Source organism: Podarcis melisellensis, assembly GCF_964234715.1.
Source record: "Podarcis melisellensis genome assembly, chromosome: 1".
Classification (NCBI taxonomy): domain Eukaryota; kingdom Metazoa; phylum Chordata; class Lepidosauria; order Squamata; family Lacertidae; genus Podarcis; species Podarcis melisellensis.
The window spans coordinates 22,082,461-22,107,890 of record NC_138528.1 but is presented as its reverse complement, the minus strand read 5'-3'; the positions used below and the strand labels follow the sequence as shown (position 1 = coordinate 22,107,890).

General features: G+C 42.6%; 1 protein-coding gene and 2 long non-coding RNA genes across 8 annotated transcripts in view; 2 read left to right on the top strand and 1 right to left on the bottom strand.

The window, feature by feature from the left end:
- Positions 1-25,430, top strand: part of SLC24A4 (solute carrier family 24 member 4) — a 106,639-nt gene that overhangs the window by 41,358 nt on the left and 39,851 nt on the right. The gene's annotated exons all lie outside the window — the stretch shown is intronic.
- LOC309373096 lies at positions 1,361-9,418 on the bottom strand. The gene is made up of 3 exons (XR_014169780.1): positions 9,369-9,418; positions 7,015-7,223; positions 1,361-1,933 (listed from the first exon to the last, which is right to left on the bottom strand). It is a non-coding gene; the product is annotated as an uncharacterized lncRNA (long non-coding RNA).
- LOC309372709 lies at positions 12,133-14,809 on the top strand. 5 transcript variants are annotated; one of them, XR_014169637.1, is made up of 3 exons: positions 12,133-12,465; positions 13,580-13,791; positions 14,532-14,809. It is a non-coding gene; the product is annotated as an uncharacterized lncRNA (long non-coding RNA). The 5 variants fall into 5 exon arrangements; XR_014169638.1 differs by lacking the exon at positions 12,133-12,465 and adding an exon at positions 12,475-12,765; XR_014169639.1 differs by lacking the exon at positions 12,133-12,465 and adding an exon at positions 12,475-12,820 and having other exon boundaries at positions 13,646-13,791.

Below are 25,430 nucleotides of genomic sequence, written 5' to 3'. Positions count from 1 at the left end.
AGATAATTTTATAATCCGATGTTAAAATAAAAAGCAATGGAAAAGTAGCTTAGCATTGTGTTACTCATCTTAGATGTCACTCTTGTGCTTTTAAATAGACTCTCGCCTGTTCTTCATTGCATTGCAAGTAACAGCAAAAAAACCATTAAAAAACACACCATTCCTGAAATGTAAATTTTGATGTGAAATTTCAAAGAAGATCTGAATGATGTGTAGAGGGGCTCTGAAGGGATTATAGAAAAGGACAGAACTGTGTGCTATTTAAAGCCGCAGCATATTACAAAAGGAGATTGTATAATGCGTTACCAGCTAGGGAAAAATCACAATAAAGCAAATGTCCTATGTACCCTTGCTATGTGGGACACCTTTTACGAAGAAAACCATGTGTTTTATCTCATAAAATGTTTTGTATATTTTTTTGAAGAATTGCTATTCTAAGCATCTGTCTTTATGGTATTGTAATTTATTTCATATTTAGATTTCAAATATTTTTTTCTCATGGAAAAAATGACAATTCTATGTTTGTAAAATTTTGTTTGGTACTTTATGGCTAGATGCTGGTCTACAAAAAGCTTTTTAGACTCCAGCACCCCACTTTTTGCCTCACTGCAAAATGGGACTCACTTTTGCTTCTTTCTGGTAAATTTCTAAGGAACCCTAGCCCTAGGGCAGAGGCTAATATTACTCTAGAATGTATCCAGAGAGTCCCAATAGGATGTATGGAATGTGTATTTTTCTACAATGAAAAAAAAATGTTTGGCCTTCCATTCAACTTCCAGCTCCTATCAATGGTGTCTAGTCATGGTGGCTGTGTTTAACCTCCACTGCTGGAGGAAGTACCATATTTTTTCATGTATAAGACACCCCCATGTATAAGACAACCCCTATTTTTTTGAACCCAAAATTAAGAAAACGAACCCCTAAAATAGAAGTGAAAATCTGGATGATTGGCGATGGCATGTTGTTGATCTTTTTGGGGGTGATTGCCCTCAAAGTTTCCAGCATGAGGTGCATGCAGTGCACTGAGGGGCAGAAGCAAAGGCAGCGACTGGGGCACCACACACCCCTCTCGGTGGCAGCTTCTGCTGCGGGGAAGCAGGCTCCCAAGCAGGATGCCAAGGAAGAGCCAGGAGAAGGCAGCGGCCACTCTGCGCTGGGCCATGCCATCGAGCAAACTGAGCTGAGGAAGGTGGTGAGCTGGCTGGGGGCAGGGTGGGAGTTTGAGAGGGGAAGAGGGGGGAAAGGAAAGAAGGGCAAGCAGAAGTATCTGAGGCAGCTCTCAGCAGCTGCTCTTGATCCAGTGGTTGAGCCAGCAGAGGCTTCAGGAGGCGAGCCAGTCGCCAGCATGCAGCCCGGAGAGGGGGAGAGAAAGGGGGAATGGCAGCAGGAGGGACCGCCTCAGCCCGCCCAAGCCAAAATCCCGGACATATGCTGAAATATTTTAAAAATTCCCCCAGATGCCCATGTTCTGTGTACAAGACGACCCCCAATTTATTACTATTTTTTTTAAGCAAAAAACATGTCTTATACATGGAAAAATACGGTATACCTCTGAATTCCAGTTGCTAGCAGTTTCAGGTAGAGGGAGTGCTGTTGTATTCAGATCCTGCTTTTCAGCTTCCCGTAGGGATCTGTTTGGTCATTATGATGCTGGACAAGATGGGCCATTAGCATGATCCACCAGGACTCTTCTTATGGAAACGGCGGGCCTCCAGATGTTGGTGGGGCTCCAGTTCCCATCTTCCCTGACTATTGGCCATGCTGACTGGGGTTAATGGTTCCATCATCTGTAGAACTGCAGGTGCCGCTTCCTTGGTGTATAGGGTCGTATTTCTTTCATGCGAAGCGATATTTGGAAAGACAGAAGCCTTGCTTGGAGAAATTATCTGTTTTGCATGGCAAATGCGAGCAAATCCTGAATTGGAAGCAGCACCTAGGGTTAGATTTCCAAAGGTTAGGTTCACACTTGGGTGCCTCCCTTTAATTGAATTCCAGCAGAAGATAGGATTAAAAAATGCATTATGACCTTTAAAAAATTTACCTATTCAGCATTTATTAATTCCAAAGCGTGGCTTAAGTCGCCTCATTCTTCAGATAGACATGACCTTGAGTGCTTCACAGAAATAAGGGTTTCAATAAAATAATGAAGGCAACAACAAAAGAGGCAAGAGATCAAGTGGGAGCCTGAACCAAATACATGAAATAGTATTGACAAAGCAATGCTGGAAGCAAAAGCATGCAAAGCTTCTAATGATCCTCTTTGTGCTTTGTAGTAGCATGTAGCAGAATATCCTTTCCCTGTAAAGTAGATGATGGGAGACCTTTCCTTCAAGGTGGGAAACCCAATTTGCCACTCTTTCCCCTATACCTGTTACAGCCACTAAACCATAGCTTCCCAGTAGTGATGTACAAATGTTTAGTGGCCATAAAAGGTATAGTGGTTTCCCCAGTAGTGATGTATGGAAGTGAGAGCTGGACTATAAAAAAGGCTGACTGCCAAAGAATTGATGCTTTTGAATTATGGTGCTGGAGGAGACTCTTGAGAGTCCCATGGACTGCAAGAAGATCAAACCGATCCATTCTTAAGGAAATCAACCCTGAGTGCTCACTGGAAGGACAGATCCTGAAGCTGAGGCTTCAATACTTTGGCCACCTCATGAGAAGAGAAGACTCCCTGGAAAAGACCCTGATGTTGGGAAAGATTGGGGGCACAAGGAGAAGGGGACGACAGAGGATGAGATGGTTGGACAGTGTTCTTGAAACTACCAACATCAATTTGACGAAACTCCGGGAGGCAGTGGAAGACAGGAGTGCCTGGCATGCTCTGGTCCATGGGGTCACAAAGAGTCGGACACGACTAAACAACGAAACAACAACAACAAACATTTGTACAAGGGGAGGCACCCTCGCCACACTTAGTGTTAACTTCTCCCACTGCAAGCTGTGGGTACCAAAACAAAAAAGAGAGAGAAGAAAACCTCATTCTGCAACTGTTCATTGTGCTTGAAGTAGGGAAATTTCCTGTGCTGAACAGATAAAGTATGGAATGTGTACCAGAAGATCCACAGAATCATTGGATTATAGAGTTGGAAGGAACCACAAAGGCCATCTAGACCTTTTGCTCGAGGTGGGGTTTGAACCCACAACCCGGAGATCAAGAGTCTCATGCTCTACCCTCTGTATAGTGATGGCCACCAACTGGAATAGCTTTAAAAAGGGATGAGAGAAAGTCATTGAGGATAACAGCCACTAGTCACAATGGCTTTGTAGCCCCTGCAGTGCCAGAGGCAGAGGAGGCCATCTGAATTCCAGTGTCTGGAAGTTCCTTGAGCAGGAAAGTGCTATTTGCCCTTATTTGCTGCTTGTAGGCTTCACTCGTTGGCCTCTGCGAGAGCAGAATGCTTAGGGCCACTAGCCTAATCTGCTAGGAGTGCTTTTTAATGTTATAGAACACTTAATTAGTTAGTGCCTGTGCCATCTCCACTACGCTTTCCCTGGAGCATACACAACTGTTTTAATTATATAAAGGGAAGAGTTGTAAACAGGTAAGATACAGGAGGAGAAGGATGAGTATTTGCTACTATTCTGTTCCTCATTGGGAAGCTCAGAAACACTTTTTTTGGGGGGGGGGTCTCCCTCCAGGCGTTGGTGCACACCCACTTGCTTCATGGTACTATGGCTACATGTGACCCCATGCTGTTATTTGCCATATATTTATGTTCCAGCACTGAAGAAGAAAGCACACAGCTTAACTCTACATTTCATTTTTTGAAAAAGAATGGAAAAAAGGAGACAGCTTGGAAAGAGGAAAGATTCATAAGGGGCTGGGAAAGTATTGCATAAGAGGGGTGGTTTCTGGTTTTTAAAAATAAATAATAATAATACTTTTTATCACTTTCTAGTCCTCTCAAAGGAGCTTACAAAAGATCCTTACAATAAAAATCGCATTCAGGCCTGTTATCTGAAACAGAAATAGCATGATGTCCCTGTGGTGGGCCGAGATTATTCAGTTAGAGGTACATGCATGCAAAAAGTCCCACATATTATCCTTGGCATTCTCCAGGTAGGTCTGGGAATGTCCTGTGTCTGAACTCTTGGAGAGCTGCTGAGCTAAATGGACCAATAGTCTTACAGTGAAAGGCAGGCTCCTATGTTCCTATATTGTTCTTTTGTAACCATGTGGGGCAGCTCTCCTAGAATGGCTAGAACAGCAAGGAGAAAAGTCACTATACAATTGTTGATGTGAACGCATAGGCAGCTCAATCTGTATAATCCTTTTGGTACTACAAAGTTCAGATGAAGAAGACATGTGGCTACAGCAGGTGGAAGGGTGAGGCAGAAATATTATTATTATTATTATTATTATTATTATTATTATTATTATATACTGGCAGGGAGCGCATGACACTGCTCTGGCATTTGCAGAAATAAAAAAAATTGGTTATTTTTTAATGGACAGTGCAATTTGTGATTTTCTACCTGTCATGCCAAAAATCAGGCAAAGTCACTCCCAAGCCATGTTTTGGTCAACCAGTTTGATTCAAAGTGGCCCCCGGCATCCAAACATCAGTGAAGATGGCCTCCCCCACCTTGGGAAGCCTTGTGCTAAGTTTGACTACAGGCAGAGTCATGCCATGGTCACATTTCAGTCCGCCATCTTAATTCCAAATGGCAACCGGTCAACAATTACTATAATTTTTCTCAGGGCAAAGAGGTGCATCTTCAGCATATGAGGGAAACTATATAACTATATAATGAAGGTGCTTGACACACGTCTGTGAGCCTTCAGATTGGCTCAGGAAATTTCCCCACAGTCTTTCCTGCCAGGAAAATTCCCAAGACAGATAGAAAGATGTATTCTCTTGTGAAATGCATTATCTTCTAAGTGGTTTGCCCTTCTCTCCATCTGTTTTCCATAGATTTCATTGCCCCTTGAGATATTGTTGTCAAACTCAGCACAAGGGTTCCTTACTGGAGGAGGCGGTCCGGATTGTTGACTACTAGTAGGAGGTTTTATCATATAACACCAATCCTGGCACAACTGCATTAGCTGCCATTTAGTTTCCAGGCTCAAATCAATGCACTGGTTTTGACCTATGAAACCTTATGTGTTCAGGACCCCCAGTACCTTAGAGATACCCTTCACCCACTGGATCCTTCAAGGGAGGTGCAGATGTTGGCAACACAAGACTCGGCCTTCTCTCTCTCTCTCTCTCTCTCTCTCTCTCTCTCTCTCTCTTTTAATTTCATCTTATTAATATAATTTTAATATAAGATTCAGCCTTCTCAGTGATGGCTTCCTGACTGTGGAATGCTCTCCCCAGAGAGTTGTACCTGCCACCATAATAGTCATAATCCATACTGAGACCTGGTGGTAGTAATTGATGATGACAACAATGTTAGGGGAGAATGGTGAAGATGGACAGGGCCTAAATTTTTGGCATATGTCAATACATCCAAAAACCCCAATAGTTCAATTAAGTTTGTGGAGAGGGTTTATTTTAGAAGATTAGGATAAAGTGATTTCTCAACGTCTTGGATTGTGATCATAAAAGATGCATCACGTGAATTAATTTCCCTTCCCTCCTTTCCTATCCACTTTAGTTCCTCCCTTCCTTTTGCATCAGTTTGTTTAAAAGGTGGGCGGGGGAGTGATGGAAATACTCCTCCAGTTTCCATCAAATAAGATGCCAAACCCCAAATACGGCTTTGAACTACCTCAGGTCACTTCTGGACAACTTGTTTCCTGAGCATTCATCCAGATTTATTCGAACAAAGCTTTCTGGGAGGTAATACAGTGTTGGCTGCTAATTGGGTATTTATTCATTTTGATTTGCTTGTGGGGAGATAATATGATGTCAAGGGACACAGGTGGTGCTGTGGTCTAAACCACTGAGCCTCTTTGAGCTTGCTGATCACAAGGTCAGCAGTTCGAACATGTAACAGGGTGAGCTCCCATGGCCCTGTTCCAGCTCCGGTCAACCGAGCAGCTCAAAAGCATTCCGGCACAAGTAGATAAATAAGTACCACTGTGGCGGGAAGGTAAACGGTGTTTCCATGCACTCTGGCTTCCGTCAGGTGTTCCGCTATGCCAGAAGCGGTTTAGTCATGTTGGCCACATGACCCAGAAAGATGTGCAGAGAAACACCGGCTCCCTTGGCCTGAAAGCGTACATGAGCACCGGACCCCATAGTCGAATTCGACTGAACTTAAACATCCAAGGGGTCCTTTACCTTTTTATACCTTTTAATATGTCACATCAAGCAATTGTTGTCCCACGATTTTCCAGTGCATTTTCCTGTCACTTTCCTTACCTCAAAAAATCCAGTTTGGGGGAGGGGAAGCAAGTTTGTTGCACAAAATCACCAAATCCCTGTTCAGCTGTGGAACCTGAATTTGCTAGTATGCAGTTGAATCCCATATGCTAAATAGCGACTGTCTGGAAGTGCCCACAGTAGGAAAAAAAATGAAAGCTTTCTGGGTTCTACTGTTTCTTGCATGTTGCAGTTTAGCAAAGGAAAATTCATGGGCTGTAATATGAATGCATGCTGTGCACAGAATCATAACAGCTATTTTTGACTGAGGGACAATAGAAATGAGGCTGGATGTTTCATGCTTCCAGGTGAGCACTGAGAGTTTCATCTCACCTTGTTAATGCCTGTGGGATGGGTACTATGCTGCTCCCACAGCAGGGATTATCTTCTGGTACAGAGGCACGATGCACTGGAAGCCTCTGCTTTTTAAAAAGTATAAAGAACCGTTTTTTGTTGTTGCCTCTGTTCTCATACATTGCGGGACTCCAGCAAGTATCTGTGGACCATCTTACTAGGAAATGGGCACTTTAAACTCTGAAGATAGTTCCTCACATATGGATATTGAGGACAAGCTATCCCCTCCATCTTTCTTCTTAAGGAAGAAGTGTAGTGACCCTCAGAAAGCAAATGGCCCAAACTGCAAGTCCTCCTGAATGGCTTGGGTCCAGGATATTTGAAGTATGCCTCCTCCCGTACCAACCTGCTCATTCTGTAACATAAGGTGGAGAGCTCCTTCTCTGTATCCTGTACAGAAAGAGAGACACAGTTGATGTTGACAGATGATATGGTCTTCTCTGCCTAATCACTGTGAGACAGGTGGGAGCAGGAGGCCTGCTCTGTGAAAGTTCCCAGTGCAGCTGGCAGTTCCAGTACATTGTCATCATTGGTGAAGGCTATCCTAGCTTCATGCTGCAGGATAGAGAGGCACAAGTTGGACGACTTGAGAGTACTGTGCTAGGAACAGCCAACATTCTGACATGTTGGACAGCACTAGGCAAAGCTTTTTGATATTTTAATTTCAGGAAAGTATTTTTAAAAAGCATAAGAGGAAATCATGGATTTTGAACACAGCTCATGAACCTTAGCAGCGATGATGAATAACAGCTAGCTCCAAATTAGCTTTGAGCTCATGATGGGGCAAGGCTGAGTGAGGCTGTCGTATTCATGTTCAGGCTAGAAGGCGTTAAAATCGCAGAGCTCGCTGCCAGTTTGGAACTTAATTGGGGATCCCAAGAGATCAGCTGGCATCATAAAACATTTGCATCAAGAGTTTTCTCAGAACATTTCACTCTATTAACAAATAATAACACTGGTTTTTCTCAGTGCACCATGCTAATGTGCGACTTGAGCAATACGCCTTAGCTCCACAACAAAAGGCACAAGCCTTTATTTCAGGCAGTGCAGTTCCAGATTGTCACCTTTGGGTTGAAAATTTTGACCTAGCAATCAGTGAGTGTCGGATACCACAGTTTTACATTTGATTAGAACTTGTGGGATTGCAGTTGATTAACAGCAGAGTGGACTTGACTTGCTCAGGGAGATGGTCCATCTCCAGCAAATGCCTTAATCGCCTACAATAAGCCCTTGGGGGAAATGGCCACGGCAAGAAGCCAGATGAATGTGGCAGGAGAGACATCCTTGCACTCAGTGACTTAATTAAGTAAACTGAAATTTTAAAATTGGCTGTTCCCAAAAGCACACATTCTCCAGTCATTATTGGCATTTTGGATTGCCTCAATGCCTTACATCAGGTGTGGGCAGAGGGAAGATCAGCACCTACACGGTAGGTTTCTGGGTGAATAGCAGTAGATTGGCAACACTTTCTCACTCCCAGTTGTCTAACAATAGCAGCAACTGCTAGGCTGCTAGAATTAAGCCAGCCTGAAGGAAATTGAGGAGTGGATCTTTGTTTGAAAGGACTGGAAGCACAATTTTGGAATTGGAAACAAATTCTTGGACTTAGTATGCTCCCAGAGGCACCATGTTCTTTAATTGTAAGGGTGTGTCCATATTCCTCCCGAGTCTCTTCTTTTCCCTTGGCTCTGGATGTTATACCTCAGGGCAGAAGCAGCTTGCTAGGTGGAACGGGACTGTTACACCACTTCCTGGCAGGTAGGTCACTGTTGCATACTGGGAGGGAGAGGGCCAAGATGGTGGGGAGGTTGGCATGGTGCAAAAGCACTGGCAAGGAGTGCTGGCCTGGCTCTACTGGTGCATGTCCAATGTGCCAACCTCCTTTCCAACTTTCCCCTCTCCTGGTGTCAGCGACTGGGCAGAGGAGGAATGGTGGAGACTGCCTCCCCATCTTGACCCTTCCAGGGAGGAGGAAGAGGAAGACAGTATAAATTTACAACAGTGGTTTGCGGAGGGTCACAGCTCAGAGGCAGATGATGGGGAAAGTTGGGAAGGCAGAACTAGAGCAGCAGCTGGCTGACATGGTGTCATTAGAAAGCATCCCAGACCCTCGGTTTCCCAGAACCTGGCAAGCCTTAAAAGTAGGAAAGCAAAGAGCTTAAAGACAGAGGGCACGTAGCAGCACCCGAATGAGGAAGTGGGAAAGACGGGGGTGGAGATTCACTTGGGACAACGCCATTATCCAAGAGGATGGGTTCTATAACCTCTCTCTGTAAGTATTGAAATAAAAAAGGACGGTAAGAAGCTTTCCCTTGTCTTTATACTTCCTGGGCAACCAGCCAGTAGCCGCTGACAGCATCCTGACACCTGGTAAGCAATCAAGTGACCCACCTGCTGAGATGCTAGTATACCACTTAAGCCTTAGAGCTCTAATTAAAAAACAAAGTAGCCTGAAGTCTGCTCACCACTGGCTTACAGGACATTATCAAAAGAAAACAAGTATCTAAATAATTCTAGGTCAGACAATAATGAATAAATCTCAAAGATTACATGCACCTGCCCAGATTCCTCTTGATGTTTGCAAGGTATAGATGATACTTGAAATGTGATAGATAGAGTGCTATGTATTGGGGAAAATTGGGCATCGTTCTAGGTGCACTAGATGCTTAAAGAGGTAAATGTTTTATTTCCCACACTTACTATTTAGCAAGAGTGTTTAGGCTGCATCCTCAATCCAATCAAATGAAAACGATATAGAAGAAAAAGAAGTGAAATTGCATCATACAAAGAAAAGATTAAAAACCAAAAAGGTATTGTGTAAAATTGAAAGTTAATCAGAATGAGCAAAAATAGTGCATTTGGCTTAGCAAGTTACATTTAAGGTCTAAGAGGATTTTCCTGAAAACAAACAAACTGGATATTTTTAACTATATGGAATATTAGAAGTAGAAAGTCTGCTTGGCAGTCAATTGTATCTCTAGATAATGAAGGTCTGAAATATGTACCCATGAGAGAGAGAAAGATATTGCACATTCTTTGCATCTGATATCTTAAAAGGAAATTTGGGGAAAATGAACACACGTGGACAGTTCTCTCTTCAGGACATGCATCTGAAAAATGAAACCAAATTGAGAGACCAAAGTTGAGAAAGAACTAATAAATGAGAGCAGAGTTATTCCAATAATTGCAGCTAATCATACACCCACCCATCAGCCATTTGTGGGTTGGGGAAGATGAAAAGAAAGCTCCATCCCAAAAGGCAGGTAGAGATCCTGAGTTGTATTCAACTAAGTTTTACTCAGAGTAGACCTGCTGAAATTAATGGACCCAAATTTGCCATGCTTATTAATTTCAGTGGGCCATAACTTCTGGAATGCCCATGGGGCATGATGTATTCCTTATGGAGTACCCGAACACACTGCAATGATTTTTTTTAAAAAAATCATTAAATAATTGAAAGTGCCTTGGGAAATTATCACGTTCAGCTTTAGGGGGAATTGTTGACCCAGAAGGGAGACTGGAAGCAACCAGCCACATCATCAACTTGAGAAGCTTGGCTGCTTGACAGCCACTTGAAGATGCTGTGTCCTAAGAGAGTCAAGCTCTCTTTGTCTTCACTACTGCCACCCAGTGGGTACAATCCTATGTGATTAAGTGATCTTGGTGGCTACTGGTGCATTTTCCCAAATCTTTTTGGCTGTGGCTTCTCCTGGACCAGGATAGCCTTGCTATGGTGATCCACACTTTGGTAACCTCCCATATAGACTACCGTAGCACGATCTCCATGGAGTTACCCTTGGAGGTGCAGGCATGAGAGACAAGATTTGTATATTGTATCAGCAACAATGTCAGATGTCAGCAGGGTGCCCATAAAGAAGATCACATGTGTCGTTTAACATGGACACAGCCAGTGTCAGGAGAGGGGAAGGAGTTGCATTTTGTCAACAGCCACAGTAATGGTGGCAAACTTACGTAGCTTCTCCAGCAGAGGCAGAAGGGAAGATGAGTATCATTTCCACAGCCAGTGCTCCTGAAAATACTAATTGTCCGCAGAGTTACTCGAATATACAAAAAACACAGTGTACTAATAACTAACTTGTGGAGTTTCAGTAAAGTAAATTAATAACAAAATTAAATTGCCACTGTTCCAAGAAATATGTTCTCACTTTGCAGTTATTTTAGCTGAGCAATCTTTGGCAAAGGATACAGAGTTTGATAAAGTGATCAACTCCAGGTTTTGTTTTTTTTAAATGAAAGGTGGTTAAAAAAAATTATTAACATAATGTATGCAACACTTAATATGTGTGGGACTACCCTGGTGAATGTAAATTTGAATACTGAAGACATATTTGGCATGTGATGTTGGTGCTTTTCTGTTAGTATAGTTTGCCATACCAAAATAAATATCCCAAGCTCTATAATTGGAAAGATGTATTATTTAAAATGGACATGGTTGAATATATGCCTCACTTCTATTTTAACGAGGTTTAGATTTAGACTCCCTTTAGATGTTATATTATCCAGCAAGACTAATGGTGCCCTTTGGTTGTTCCTTCACTGGTTTAAAGACTGGTTTAAAGACAATAGACATCCAGGTTCAACTGGATCCTGTGGAGATAGGTCATCAGGCATGATCCCCCTTCTCCCTCCATGAGTTTAGCTTGTACCATTTCACTATAGACATGCTTCGCATGGGGCTACCTTTGAAGGTGACTTGAAAACTACAATTAATCCAGAATGCAGCTGCTAGATTGGTGACTGGGAGCAGCCAGTGTGACCATATAACACCGATCCTAAAGGATCTTCACTGGCTCCCAGTATGTTACCAAGCACAATTCAAAGTGTTGGTGTTGACCTTCAAAGTCCTAAATGGGCTCGGCTTGGTATACCTGAAGGAGCATCTCCGCCTACATTGTTCAGCACAGACACCAAGGTCCAGGTCTGAGGGCCTTCTGGAGGTTCCCTCCCTGCAAGAAGTGAAATTACAGGGAATCTAGAAAATGCCTTTTCAGTAGCCATACCCACACCTTGTGGAATGCCTTTCTGGCAGATGTCAAAGAGTTAAACAGCTATAATTTTTTTCATAAACATCTGAAGTCAGCCCTGTTTCAGAAAGCTTTTCAGTTTCCCCCCTGTATTTTTCTTGGAAGCTACCCAGAGTGGCTGAGGCAACCCAGTCAGATGGGTGGGGGTATCAGAAATATGTTGTTTCTGTTGTTGTTGTTGTTGTTGTTGATGAGTTCATCATATACTGGGAATGAACTTCCTGCAGTCAGTTTATATCTGGACAGATGTTTCACTGTCCATTAATACTGCCATTATCTTGCCTTTCTCCATTTTCAAAGTCTTTCCTTCAATTAAAAAACCCTTTATGGGAGTTTGTTCATATTCACCATTGGCACCTCTTCTGGTTCCAGTTCTCTTCCAGAGCCCTGACAGTGTCACAATGAGAGGCTTCCCAAGATTCTGCCTGTCCTTTGCATGCTGTTTCAACATTGCCAGCATGAGTGGAATACATATTACAGCAATTACACACGCTCTTCTTCAGACCTGCCTCCACCTCCCCCACAATAATTTGGCTTCTTTCTTCAACATGAGGACTTGTTAATGTTTAGAGCTGTAGTTTGGCTTATCCATTTCAGTCTGCAGTAATTTATTTATGAAAGTATTGCTTCATTGGTTCTGACATAACTTTTTTAATAGATTCCCACCCCTCCTGTGATGCTTCTCTGGCATTGTTCATGTTTTGAGATCATATTTTTATTTTTATGTTATGTTATTTTGATTTATTTTACAGGTAGATATACAGTTATAGATAATTGATTATAGATAATTGATTAGTAGCAGTTTGCTGTTGAGGAAAAGGGAATATTAAAAATTATCATTTTGAGCCATGACTTTGACCGATACTTTCAAATAAGCATTTTTATTTTCATTAGCATACTTTAGACACCAGTGTAAATGCAGTTTGAGTAGATCAGAGCTGTGCCTTTGTTGCAGAGCTAATAATTAGCATGTAGATTCTCCTAATGCTTTTGATAACAGGAGGAGCCTTTAAAGAAAAGAAAAGGTGTTTTCAAGGAAGGACAAAATATAGGTTAGTGTATTCAGGTCACAGCACTGACAACTCAAATTGTTATCCAACAATTGCTGTAAGTACATGGCAGGCTATTAGATGTACCCTCCTAGATAGTGGTCTCTCCTATTTGTTTGTTCATTAAACATTAATAAATATTCCGTTCATGTCATGCTAAACAAATTTTAGGAGGAAATATATATCCATATGCCAGTCCCTAGGCCATTTCTCAGTCCTGATCCAAGCTCATAGCATCTCCTACTGGGTTTGAATTTCTTTCCAACTTACTCCAAATGGCAGAACTCCAGTGCATTTTTCCTTTTGTTTCATGGAGATTCACACAGGACAGTATTTGACCTCCATATGGTATATTACAAATCCCACTTAACAATTTCATAAATGAAGTATAGAAATCTGTGAAGCTGGCCAACTGAACTGAACTAAGCCTCTTACTGACTCAGTTCATGTGTAACAACTAACCATGGTTTGATGTCCTGGCCTGTTAACGTACTGTGGTTCCTACAAACCACAGTTTCCTGTATTCAGACAAAATAGGAAACTGCTGCTTAGAACAAACCAGGTATGGAAGATTTAATTCTTAAATGCAAAGGGAAGGGAGAGTATGCAAGCTTTAGTGAAGTAATCACTAATGAGCTCAATGGGACTTACACCCAGAGAAGCATGTATAGGATTGCCTCCTTAACTGGAACTTAAATCTGTTGATAACAAAATGCTGAAATGCCAAACAGCTATTGGATATGGAAGATCAAGATAAAGTGTATTTAGCTTTGTAGTTCAGGCTTCAAGTGATTATTGTCTTATACATACTATCTAGGGGCTCGTATACCCTGTCATATATGGATCTATGTTTAATATCAGACTGTCATTTTACAACATAAAGCTGACCTGTTGGTTAAGTGGCCTTAGATTGACATACTACGCAGCTGACTCCAAGATAGTGAAAACTTGACAAGAATCTAGGAGTACAGAATCTAGGAATTTGCCTGGAGCCTTGGGTCTGCACAAACTGTTGCCTCAGGTAAACAGGTACTGTTAACTATTTATTGCTTGCAGGCAGTTTTGTTATGTGTTAAGCAAGAGGTTATGAAACTTGGAAAGCTGACTCAAATTACTTTGTAATAATCTTGCATCTATATTTGTAAGAAATGGATATGATTTCCTTAATCTTCCTGTTCATATTCTTCAAGATGAAACTCCCTGCATAAAGTTCATCCAAATTTCCCCATCATCACTTAAATACAGGGTGTTAATGGGTGTGGTGCATTGCTTTGAAATCATTTGCCTGTCATTTTTGGTTCTCTCAGTTTCACACTTTCCTAATCTTAAATTCAGTTCTCCGCATTTCTTCAGGAATCTGCATTTTTTCTACATCTCTCTCTCTCTATCTATCTATCTATCTATCTATCTATCTATCCTAATGAAAATTCATCTTCATTTCGGTGCAGATTTCTCCTAATAAACACATTTTTGTATGCAGTTTTTACAAACGTACACATTTTTTGCAAAGCAGTTACCCCCAATATAATGCATTTTTTAATATTATTTTCACAGATGTATTCAATTTTTTATTCACACTTTGCCCTGATATATGTGTTTATGAAAACATTTTTGGTTGGTTGGAGAACCGCCTCAGGAAATTCAGAAAAGTGTGCATTTCAAACGATGGCTGTGCTTCAGTTCTGATACTGTTTGGGAAAGTGCATATTTGCTAGATTCACCTTTAGATGCAAACTGAATTGAATTCCTCCCCCATCCGTAATCCACAGGAGCTCTTTGCAGTCATCCCTGATCACTGTGGATGCCAGCTGGATCAATAGTCTTCCACTTAGAGAAATAACCTCTGTGGCTTCTTCAAGGGTGATCCCATGCCCTGCATCCTGAAGTCTGTCGGATCCTACAGCTTGGAGCAATGGCACATTCATTTCATATGCACCCAAAGGAATATTTCCAAACGACTTCTGTTATTGGAGTGGAGTAGTTAGAAATCACACCTGCTACAGTGATACCAATAAAAATGTATTGGCTCCTTCTTACTGTTTCAGCAGCTTGTTGTCTCGGACTCGTTGTTTTTGGATGTAATCTCCTTGGGACTTTCTTGTGATTAGAAGAATCATAATATTTATATAATTATTTATTTTTAATATTACTATAGAATTTTATAGGTGGGGCCTATAACCCCCCCCCCCAAAAAAAAGAAAAGAAAAGAAAGTGGTATGGAGTTCTCCTGTTTAGGTTTCTAGTCAGCCAGCCATATCTCCTTCAGTTACACTTCATTCTGGTCCCCATTCCTCCATGGTTTTCCATTTCACCATCAGCACTCTCTGACCAATGAGCTTGGTTAGTTGACCTTGGGTTTTGAGTTTCTCCCTGCCCTTTGAGGTTCCCTGCCCCCCTATCAAACATTATTTGTGCTTGTCTTGAGCATGCTCAGCCCGAGCAGGACAGCTGCCCCATAGTTTAATTCTTTATTGACAAAGTATGAACTTACAGTAGCTCCTGAGGTGCACTAAATGTGTGTGTGTGTGTGTGTGTGTGTGCGCGCGCACACACACACACACACACACACACACACTTTGGTGGCTAGGCAACTGATGCCCCTCCCCTGGCTTGCGCTCTGACCTGGGTGGGTGGAGCAATAGGTGGCCATGCCTACACCCTCATCTGACGGTGTGAGTGCAAGCATCCTGCAATTTCTACATGCAAGTTGTCACTATGCCTGCCTCTTCAAGCCCCTCCTATTTCTAGGGGACAGTGGGGGAGAGGACAGAAGGATCCTGCTGCCCCCTCCCTTCAGGCACCATCTCTCGGCTCCTGGTGCTATGTGTCCTTCCTGCAGCTTCAGCTCCTGTCCCACGTCCTGCACCTCCTCCCTTGTCTCTGACTGCTCAGACTCCTCCCAATCCTCCAGCCCTAGCTCCTGTCTCTTGGGAGGCACAGAACCCCTGCCATCTTCCAAGTCTTCCGAATAATTTTCTGTCTTCTTCTGCATGGTTACATAGACAGTATTCAGAAATGGTGGCTGTGCTGCACTAGGTCTCTTCTTTCCTGAAGTTTATCTATTTGGCACCTTTCTGTCTCTCAGGGACATGTGCCAGGCACTGCTTGCTATCGAAGCAAGCGCACATGTGCAGAAACAAAATTTCATTTTCAGTTGCTATCAAAATTTCGCCCTTATTTTCCATTCTCTTCTGAGATTTCCAAGTAATTCCCTGTGTTCTTCTGCATGGTTACATAGGTGATATTTGGAAATGCCCAGTGGACCTCTTCCTTCCTAGACAATATATATTTGACCCCCTTCAGTCTCCCAGGAATGTGATCCTGTGGAAGCAAGCACACTCATATGGAAACAAAATTTAACTCTCAAGTGCTGCTTTCTTTTGAGACTTCCAAATAATCCCCTGTCTCTTTCTGCATGGTTACATAGATAATATTTAGAAATGGTGGCCATTTCCCATTGGATCGCTTCTTTCCTAGAGTGTATATATTTGACCCTCTTCAGTCTCTCAGGAATATGTGCCATGTAGTCTTGTGGAAGCAAGTACGCTTATATGGAAAACAAAATTTCACTCTCAATCGTCTGTTGGGAATTTCTGCAATCTTCCCAGGAGCTGCTTTGTCCTGCAGCACAGCAATATAGTGAAAACACAACAAAACACAATAGAAGGAAAGGGTACTTTTGTTTTTGTTTTAACTGGGCTGGAGCACAAATCAGCTCATAGGTTTTGAATAAACCAGCTGTCTTCATTTCACTCCAAGATACATTTTCTGCTTACTTAAATATTACAACATTCCAGCCACAGTGGGGAGTTTCAAAGAACTGTTTCAGGAGTGCTTGTGGGCAACAGGGTTTTGAGGGTGGAGGTGGGGGGTATAGGACATCCAGTATATAACTGAGAATCTTTTCACAGTGCTGAATCACAGAAAGAGTTAAGCTCCCTTTTGAAAGAAGCGCTGTAAAGTACATTAAGCTGGCTCACAAAGGAAAGACGCCTAGAACAGGAGGAAACATGGAGGCTGAGGAGAAAGACACAGCCTTGTCACTGAGAACCAGGTGCCTTCTTTATAGGTGGGATCAGACACACCACCCCCAATGGAGCATGTGTGTGCATTGGGCCAAAGAGTTGCAAGGAGTGAGCTTGCCCCACATCATCTCTAGAAGCTTAGTGAGAGGAGCAGGTCAACTGGCGGGACATCTTTGTAGCTTCCATTCAGTTGTGAACCTCTTAACTTGCTCTTATACCTGGGAATTGTGACTTCTGGGCTTGCTACTGAGTCTGTACCCCTATTAGTCTGAATAAAGATCTCTTTCTTCCTTACAAATAAAAGTCACTGTCATGTTTTTTTAGGAAGGGAGTGTGACATCCTGCAGGGTTTGCACAAAGCATACATTGAGGTTACATTTTACTGAGCAATCATTTGTTGATTTGTATACAGTCTAAACCACTGAGCCTTGGGCTTGCCAATAGGAAGGTTGGCGGTTCGAATCCCCATGAGGGGGTGAGCTCCCGTTGCTCAGTCCCTGCTCCTGCCAACCTAGCAGCTCGAAAGCACGTCAAAGTGCAAGTAGATAAATAGGTACTGCTGAGGCGGGAAGGTAAATGGCGTTTCTGTGCGCTGCTCTGGTTTTGCCAGAAGCAGCTTAGTCATGCTGGCCACATAACTTGTAAAAACTGTCTGTGGACAAACATCGGCTCCCTCGGTCAGTAAAGCAGATGAGCACAGCAACCCCAGAGTTGTTCGCGACTGGACTTAACTGTCAGGGGTCCTTTACCTTTTTTAAAAAACAACAACAATGACCTTTCATCCTGACTTGCTTGCTGGAGGTTTCTGCATCTTCCTGTTAATTATCTGTTAATCATACCACACTTTTCAGTGTATTTTCCTGTCACCTTCCTAACAGCAAAAAAAGTAAGGTTTTTAAATTTATTTTTTTTAAAAAGGTGTGTGTGTGTGTGTGTGTGTGAGAGAGAGAGAGAGAGAGAGAGAGAGAGGGCGATAGAGCACTTTAATCCACATTAAATGCACAAACCTAACTTTCCACCATGTGGTTGAATCCCCCCTGAAAAATATTGATGGTCTGGAGGTGACCCAGGCTACTTTCTCTCCAGCTCAGTGCCTCCATCTGTAAAATAGGGTTAATAGTACTGAACTACCTTTTAAGGGAATTAAACAAAAATCCGAATGAATTAGTGCTGCATTTATTTCGCTAATCTTGACTTTCACATAAAGAATGTTTATAGTCAGAGCAAAAGAGCATTTCTGGAGTCTTGTTTCTTTAAGACACAGTACACCGTCCTTTCAGAATGCAAATATTCGGTGGATTTAATAGTTTGCAGTTCGAGTCCGCTGTTTGCTTTGTAACCTGCCACTCGCCGTGACAAAGATAATCGTATTTGGCAGCCTTCTCTTGGTTGAGCCAGGCAAATTGAATTAATATACTGCAGAGATTAAATGTTTTAGCAATTGCTGTTGCTTGCAGAATTGGGAGAGGGAGAGCAAGCAGGTTTTGGAGCACAAGGAGCTTACTTCCTGTCCTGCCATATGGTGCTCTCCCTGAGAGAGAAGGTTTGATCTTTGGCTTCTCACCACATCAAATTGATTACTAAGAAGAAGTGGGGTGGGGTGGGGACTGCGAGCATGCTAAGTGCTGTTTCATTCCAGGCTCCTTTGCAACTGTTAGTCATTGTCTTAGCAGGGCAGCCCATTAAACCTGTGTGCAGAACAGCTCCCTTTGCAGAACTTGCCCTTTGCAGCCTCTTTCAGTGTCGCTCATGAAGTTGTGTGTTGCTTTGAATTAATGGGCCTGTAACTCATCTTGCATCTCTCTTACAAACTCATTGGTTAACAGAAGCAGAGCTCAGGTGTTTTCTGCCCACTGCTAAGAACTGAAAAAGAAAGGGGCGGTTGTTTTGGAAACGACAGTCTGATTAGGTTATTCCAGAGGGGTAACCATGTTAGTCAGTTGCAGAAAAAACAACAGAGTATTGTGTGGTGCCTTTATTCTGGCAGAGCTCATTTTGTCAGATGCATGAAATCACCCTTTGACAGAGGGTGGCCTCCAATTCCAAGTTTTTACTCAGAGTAGACCATCGATTGAAATTATTGGCCGTGACTTAATAATATTTATTGATTTCAGTAAGTCTACATACTCTCCAACATTTCTCCAATGAAAATAGGGGCATCATATTCAATGATGATGATTTTGTTATAGTTCTATATGATAGTTTTTATGTTAAACTTTTCAATCTCTTTTGTGATGAGATTGTGTACTGTATGCTTTTTAATTTTTGGTTTATTGACTGTAATGAATTCATAGAATCAATTGATCTTTGGAAAGAGATAGCCTGGCCACAGTGTTGCTTGCTTTGGTCCTCCAGTTGGATTGCTGCAGTGGGTCATTCATGGCACTGCCCTTGGAGACAAACTGGAAGCTTCAGTTGGGGAAGAATGCAGAGGTCATAGTTATGACTGGAACTGCCAGGTTTATTATACCTGGTACACCAATTTTATAATTGGTGTATCAGGAAGTTTTTTAATGTTTGACATTTTGCTATGTGTTTTTGTATGCACTGTAAGCCGCCCATAGTGGCTGGGGAAACCTAGCCTGATGGGCAGGGTATAAATATTGTTATTGTTATTATTATTATTATTATTATTATTACTCTGCACCAATGCAAAGTGTCCATCATTACCTTTAAAGCCATAGATAGTTTGGGATGTAGATTCAAGAAGGAGCATTTCTTCCCATTGCAAGAGATCTCCTGAGTGCTTCCATTGATAGAGGTGCTGTATTCAGGAAAAAGGGAGAGAGCTTTCTTAGTAGTGGCACCTCAGTTATGGAATGCCCTCCCTTAACAGTCTCACATGATACCTGCGAAACATTTTGGCCCCAGGCAAAAACATTTGCATTTACCCAGGCATTCTAATATGTTGTAAATCCTACTTTCATTTTCAAGGATTTTGTCTGCTCTATTATTTATATCGTGATACAAATTGGTTGTATGCTGCCCTTAAATCCAAATAGTATAGACATGTTTTAAATAAATGAAACAGGTGCTTTTTATTCTCCTTAATAGTGGTTGGCAGGAGATACCTTTCCTACTTATGAAGTAGTAATTAAATGCCTACTTGCTGCCACTAAGCTATGTCTTGCCTAGTTATGGAGGTTATCTAAGGTCCCTACTCTCTCTTGTCAGCTATGGGACTTTGCAATTATGAGTAAATTAACTGAACAGAGCCTAGTAGCAGGAGGACAAATCAACAACAACCCTGCTTCCTTGAAAGTTTGTTACTTTGGTTTCATATACTGTACAGTACTAATACAAACAAGCAGACATTTCTCAAGCCACAAACTGATATATTGCAATTATTGTCCTTTAATATTTGGCAGCTTTTTCACAAATGTATGTTACGGAATGTTGGAATGGGGTAGGGGAGGAAATGTTTTGTGCAGTGCCAACAATCTAGAAAGACCTAATGACCCACCCATTTAGTAGAGATCTCCTTCATCTCTGCTTGCTATATTTTGATTGTGCAATGGGGGTTTTTTTTAAATAAAAAACCCCAGATCACTTAGAATCATAGAGTTGGAAGGGATCCTGAGGATCATCTAGTCCAGCCCCCTACAATGCAGGAATGTGTAGCTGCTCCATATGGGGATCAAACCTGCAACCCTGGTATTATCAGACCATGTTTTAGCCAGCTGAGCTATCCAGGCTTAAAAGGCTTATTAACAGGTTATTGGTGATGATTGAGACATGGAGCCTCCATGTCCATGGGCAGCATATCCCTGGTGATCAGATGCTGGGATGAAAGAACAAGCGATGGATAATTCAAAGTCCTGGTTGTCTGCTTCCCAGAAACATCTGCTGTTCCTGTGTGTGTGTGTGTGTGTGTGTGCATGCACGCACGCACGCACACTCTTCCTGGATAGTGAGTCTTAAAATGGACCCTATTCATTTCATGTAAAACAGAAATAAAATGAGCAGGTGGGTACAGGGCTCCTGCACCTTTAATAATAAATTGCATCTGGTGAAATTTCATCTTCTACACAACTATTAAAGGTGCAGGAGCCCTGTCATCTTTTCCAACCTGAACAGAAATTAACCCCAGGAAACAGGATGTTCTACAAAAACAAGCAAACAAATCCCCCTCTAGGACTGCAGAATCAGCAAGAATTCTCCAACAACTTGCTCCTTATCAACCCAAATTCCTGCCTAAAATAACCCATAGCCCAGCCCGTTATGTATAGCTATTTAAGATCAGGGAGGCTCCTGTAGAAGGACTAATCCCACTTGCAGTAACTGTGTCAGGGAAGTCACAGAATGCCCTGTACAATCAGCATCCTGCTGAGGATTTCTTGCCTCTGTGGGTGAATCATCTGGCGATAAGGTGAAGAAATCACATGCCTGGATGGGTTATAAAACAGCAGTTCCACGTGGCTGGTGAGATGTTCTGTCAGGCTTATGAGATTTTGGAACTTAGTCCATTGGCAGGCTGCCTTCAGCAGTATAGACAGGGCATGTGGGAGCAATGCTCTCCTGCTATACACGAATGTCTGCTGCAATCATTATCTAGTATAACCATCAGGTGTCAGTCACAAATCCACACACCCCTTGCTCCTGCAGAGCCACTCTACATTTGAAAACTAGAGGAGACACACAAAGTGGCCATTTAAGCAATGCGCTTCCATTTAACACTTCTGTGTTGATAACCCAGTTGTTGAGAGTGTTTTTAAAAAAACAAACATATCACATGATCATCTGCTGAGTTGTCCAGAGCTTGTTTAAAAAAGATCTATCTGTAAATACAGAGATTGATACAGAAATTTTCATGGTGTTTTAACCAGTAGTACAGTAGCAAATTTAGAAGTGCAGTGTCAGGGCTGGTTCAGCACAGAAATTCAAAAGTGAGCAGTAAGGTTGATTCTTTATTCAGAGAGACAAAACACAGCAGAGAACTTGGCGGGCAGAACTAGCCCAATGAAGCAGTTGCCAGAACTGTGGATCTGAGCCTCCTACTTCCTCCTAAATCTTCTCCCCAGCGAGCTGCCTTCCCAATACAGTGGTACCTCGGGTTACATACGCTTCAGGTTACTGACTCCGCTAACCCAGAAATAATACCTCGGGTTAAGAACTTTTCTTCAGGATGAGAACAGAAATCATGTGGGGCCAGTGCGGCAGCAGCAGGAGGCCCCATTAGCTAAAGTGATGTCTCAGGTTAAGAACAGTTTCAGGTTAAGAACGGACCTCCACAACGAATTAAGTTCTTAACCTGAGGTACCACTGTAGTAGCAAACTCCTTCATGGAGGGCCTGTCTGTGCCTTTTCTTCTGCTACATGCAATGTTCTCCTCTTTCTTCAGGACAGAGGAGGAGGGGAGGGGGAAACTGTGGAAGTGGCAGATTGCTGGGGATCTGTTGCTGCCTCAGCCTCCTCCTCCTCCTAAGCTGTCTCACTCTCAATTAAACCTATTGCTTTCTTAGCCTCCAACCTGTCTGCCCCCTTTCTTCCTCTGACTTATCTTCTGAATCCCACCACCATTCTCCTGACTCGGAGCCTTCCCACTCTGATGCTTCTCTGGGGGGTGGGTTCCCTGGCTGTAGCCTCCCACCATTCCCCCTCATCTAGCCAGTCCCTGATACGCAAGATCCATTCATACAAATCACAGCCACGCCCCTCTCACTGCTATGCTTCCTTATAAGACTTTATAATCCACTAAGATTATACAGTAATCTTATAATTATACAATAAGAGCAATTAAGGATGCATGTGCTACTATTTTTTGTGCGTGTGCATAGGCAAATGATTTGGAGAGCTCCAGCCTCTTCTTTCAGAGCAAATGACATTTTCCTTGAAGTTCCTTCTTACATAACAGAACTTGGAACACCCTTTGTTTTCAGTGTTCCCAAATGCTTAGCTTTGGAGCATCCAGAACAACAACTGCATGATGTTTTTCCCATGTGCCTTCTCAAGAGTGGCCCAAGGAGCTGTTGGAAACACGCCTGGGAAGGCCCCCAACTTTCCAAGTCTTCGGGGCATCTCTCCAGTTGTCCTCCCTGGCTGTAAATCTCCCTCAGCCCAGAGAGACCGGTGATAAGCGACCCCTCTCTCCTGAGAGGAGCACACTCGTCTTCTGGCGTATCATTGCAGAAGAAAAACTCAATCAGTAGCTCTAAAACTACTTTATTTACAGTCTATATACAAAGACTCCATCAGCACATCTGTGCTCTTTCAGCATCAGTACAGAACAGCAACACTTTCAGAAGTGAAACTAACTTCCAACAGTCCTCAGACTTCATGCTCACTCAGACACTCACATGATGTACACAAAACATAGCACAACAGTACCACTTGCTGGAGCAGCTCGGATAGATAAAAATCCTAACAGGAGCCAGTCCTCCGTGGCTGACTCACCTTTCACTCTGATTGGCTTGAATCAGCACAAAGGGGGAGACGGCTCCTTCTCAGTGACTGGAAAGATCCACTTTCATGCTGACTGGGTGGTTCTAGGGTGCTAGAGACAGGGACCTTGCTGAGTCTTTGATCCCCTTTGACAACTGGGCCACCACACCTCTCGTTTTAACAAATGAAAGACTGTGTTTGGAAGAAGTGGTCTACTTTCATTATTTCTGGTGCTCGCAGCAGATTATTGGGGAAAAGTTAAAAGAATAGAAAATGAGTTGAAAGAAAAACCTAAAATGGCAATTCACAGGACATATCTTGGATATGCTTACTTGGAAGTTATTTCCACTGTGTCCGGTGGAACCAGACTGAGATGTTTTGCTGCTGTAGGCAAAATGCCCTGATGCCACACCCCACAGAACCTGCCAGTGCAACTACACAGGTGCCTTTGGCTATGCCACACTGCTGCCATAATGCAGTGACAAGGGTGCAGTGGTGCAAGTGAAGCCTGGGGGTGGGGTGGGGAGGTTGGCAGCAGCTCAGTGGCTGGGTTGGGGAGAAAGTAGGGCAAGGGTCGGATCTACTACCTGAGGCAAATGGCTTCACCTTGTCTTATTGATGAATGGCGCTCACCCTCTGATAAGTTTTAAGGTTGCTGCTTAGTGATGCAGTTCCTAAGCTGAAATCTTACGTACAATTATTATTTTAATAGAATTTTAGCTTGCCGAGTGTATACTCTCTTATAGAGAGTAAGCCCTTTTGAAATTACAGGGACTTCTGAATAAACATGCATTATTATTAATAATATCATCATCATTATCATTGCGTAGGATTGCACTGCTAGCATGTCGATGTGTTATCATGCATATAGTGCTGGACTAGAAATCCTTACTTGGCTTTGCTGTGCAGCTTCCTGGAATCTGTTGAGCAAGTAATTAGCATTTAGACTAACCTACCTGTAGTGCACATAAAATGGGATCACCCCAGGGATGCTATTGTGAGCTCCCTGGAGCAAAGGTGGCATGCAAATGAGATAGACAAATAAAATAACATACATCCCTGGCTTACTTATTTGAGGTCAGGTAGTGGGGATGTAAGAACATAAGAAGAGCCTGCTGGATGAGGCCAATGGCCCATCTTAGTCCTGCATTCTGTTCTCCTGATTGCCAACCACATGCCTGTGTGAAACGTACAAGCAGGACCTGAAGGCAAGAGCACTTTCCCCTCCTGTGGTTTCCAGCAACTCGTATTCAGAAGCATTACTACCTTTGACCATGGAAGCAAAGCAGTCATCACACCTAGCAACCATTGGTTGTCTTATCCTTCATGAATTTGTCTAATCCTCTTTTAAAGGTGCTGGTTATCACTGCCTTATGTGGAAGCAAGACCCATAGTTTGACTATGTGCTGCGTGAAGAAGTACGTCCTTCAAAATTCAGCTTCATTAGATATCCAAAAGTTCTAGTGTTATGAAAGAGAGAGAAATAAAACTTTTCTCTATCCACTTTCTCCATGCCTTGCATAATTTTATAAACTTTTATTGTGTCACCCTTTACTCACCTCTCAGGACCCGGAGTCAGGAGTAGGTCAGCAAGAAACACCTGGTGTCAGTGAAGTTAACTCTAGATTCAAAGAAACCGAAACAGTGCTGGCCTGGTGATCACAGTAACTCTTCCCAGTGGGTCCCTGCTTTCCCACCACTCCCTAAGGCACTTCCCTCAGTTCCTTCCCCAGCATCCTAAGGCTCCATTGTCTCATCTCTCTCTGCTCTGCCCTCTTCATTCCATGTTCTGGGAGACCAGAAGAGGAGCAGAGCTGGCCACAGCAGGAGGGGGGGGGACTCCCTGAGGCACGTCCACATGTGATAAAAGGTTCCTTCTTTTTCTTTACATTTCCAGCATTTATTATCGTGTCTGATACATTTTTGCTAACTTCACTGGTGTTAAATACCACCTCTACATCATTTTCATCAGATTTTCTCTTAATACATTACAAGCTGTAAACTGGATTCCTTTTTTCCACAATTTCTCCCAATCCTCCATCAAGATATTGTGCCCCACATCCCTGGCCCATCCAATCATTACCAATTTCACTTCATCTTTCGTATGCCATTCCAGCAATAAATTATACATCTTAGATAGTTTTTTTTTTCTTTTTGTATCTAGTAATTCCGTTTCCAATTTGGATTTCTCTATTTGAAAACCAATTTTCCTATCCATTTTAACTCTACAATGTTCTCTTTGAGGTGAGACAACCAGAAATG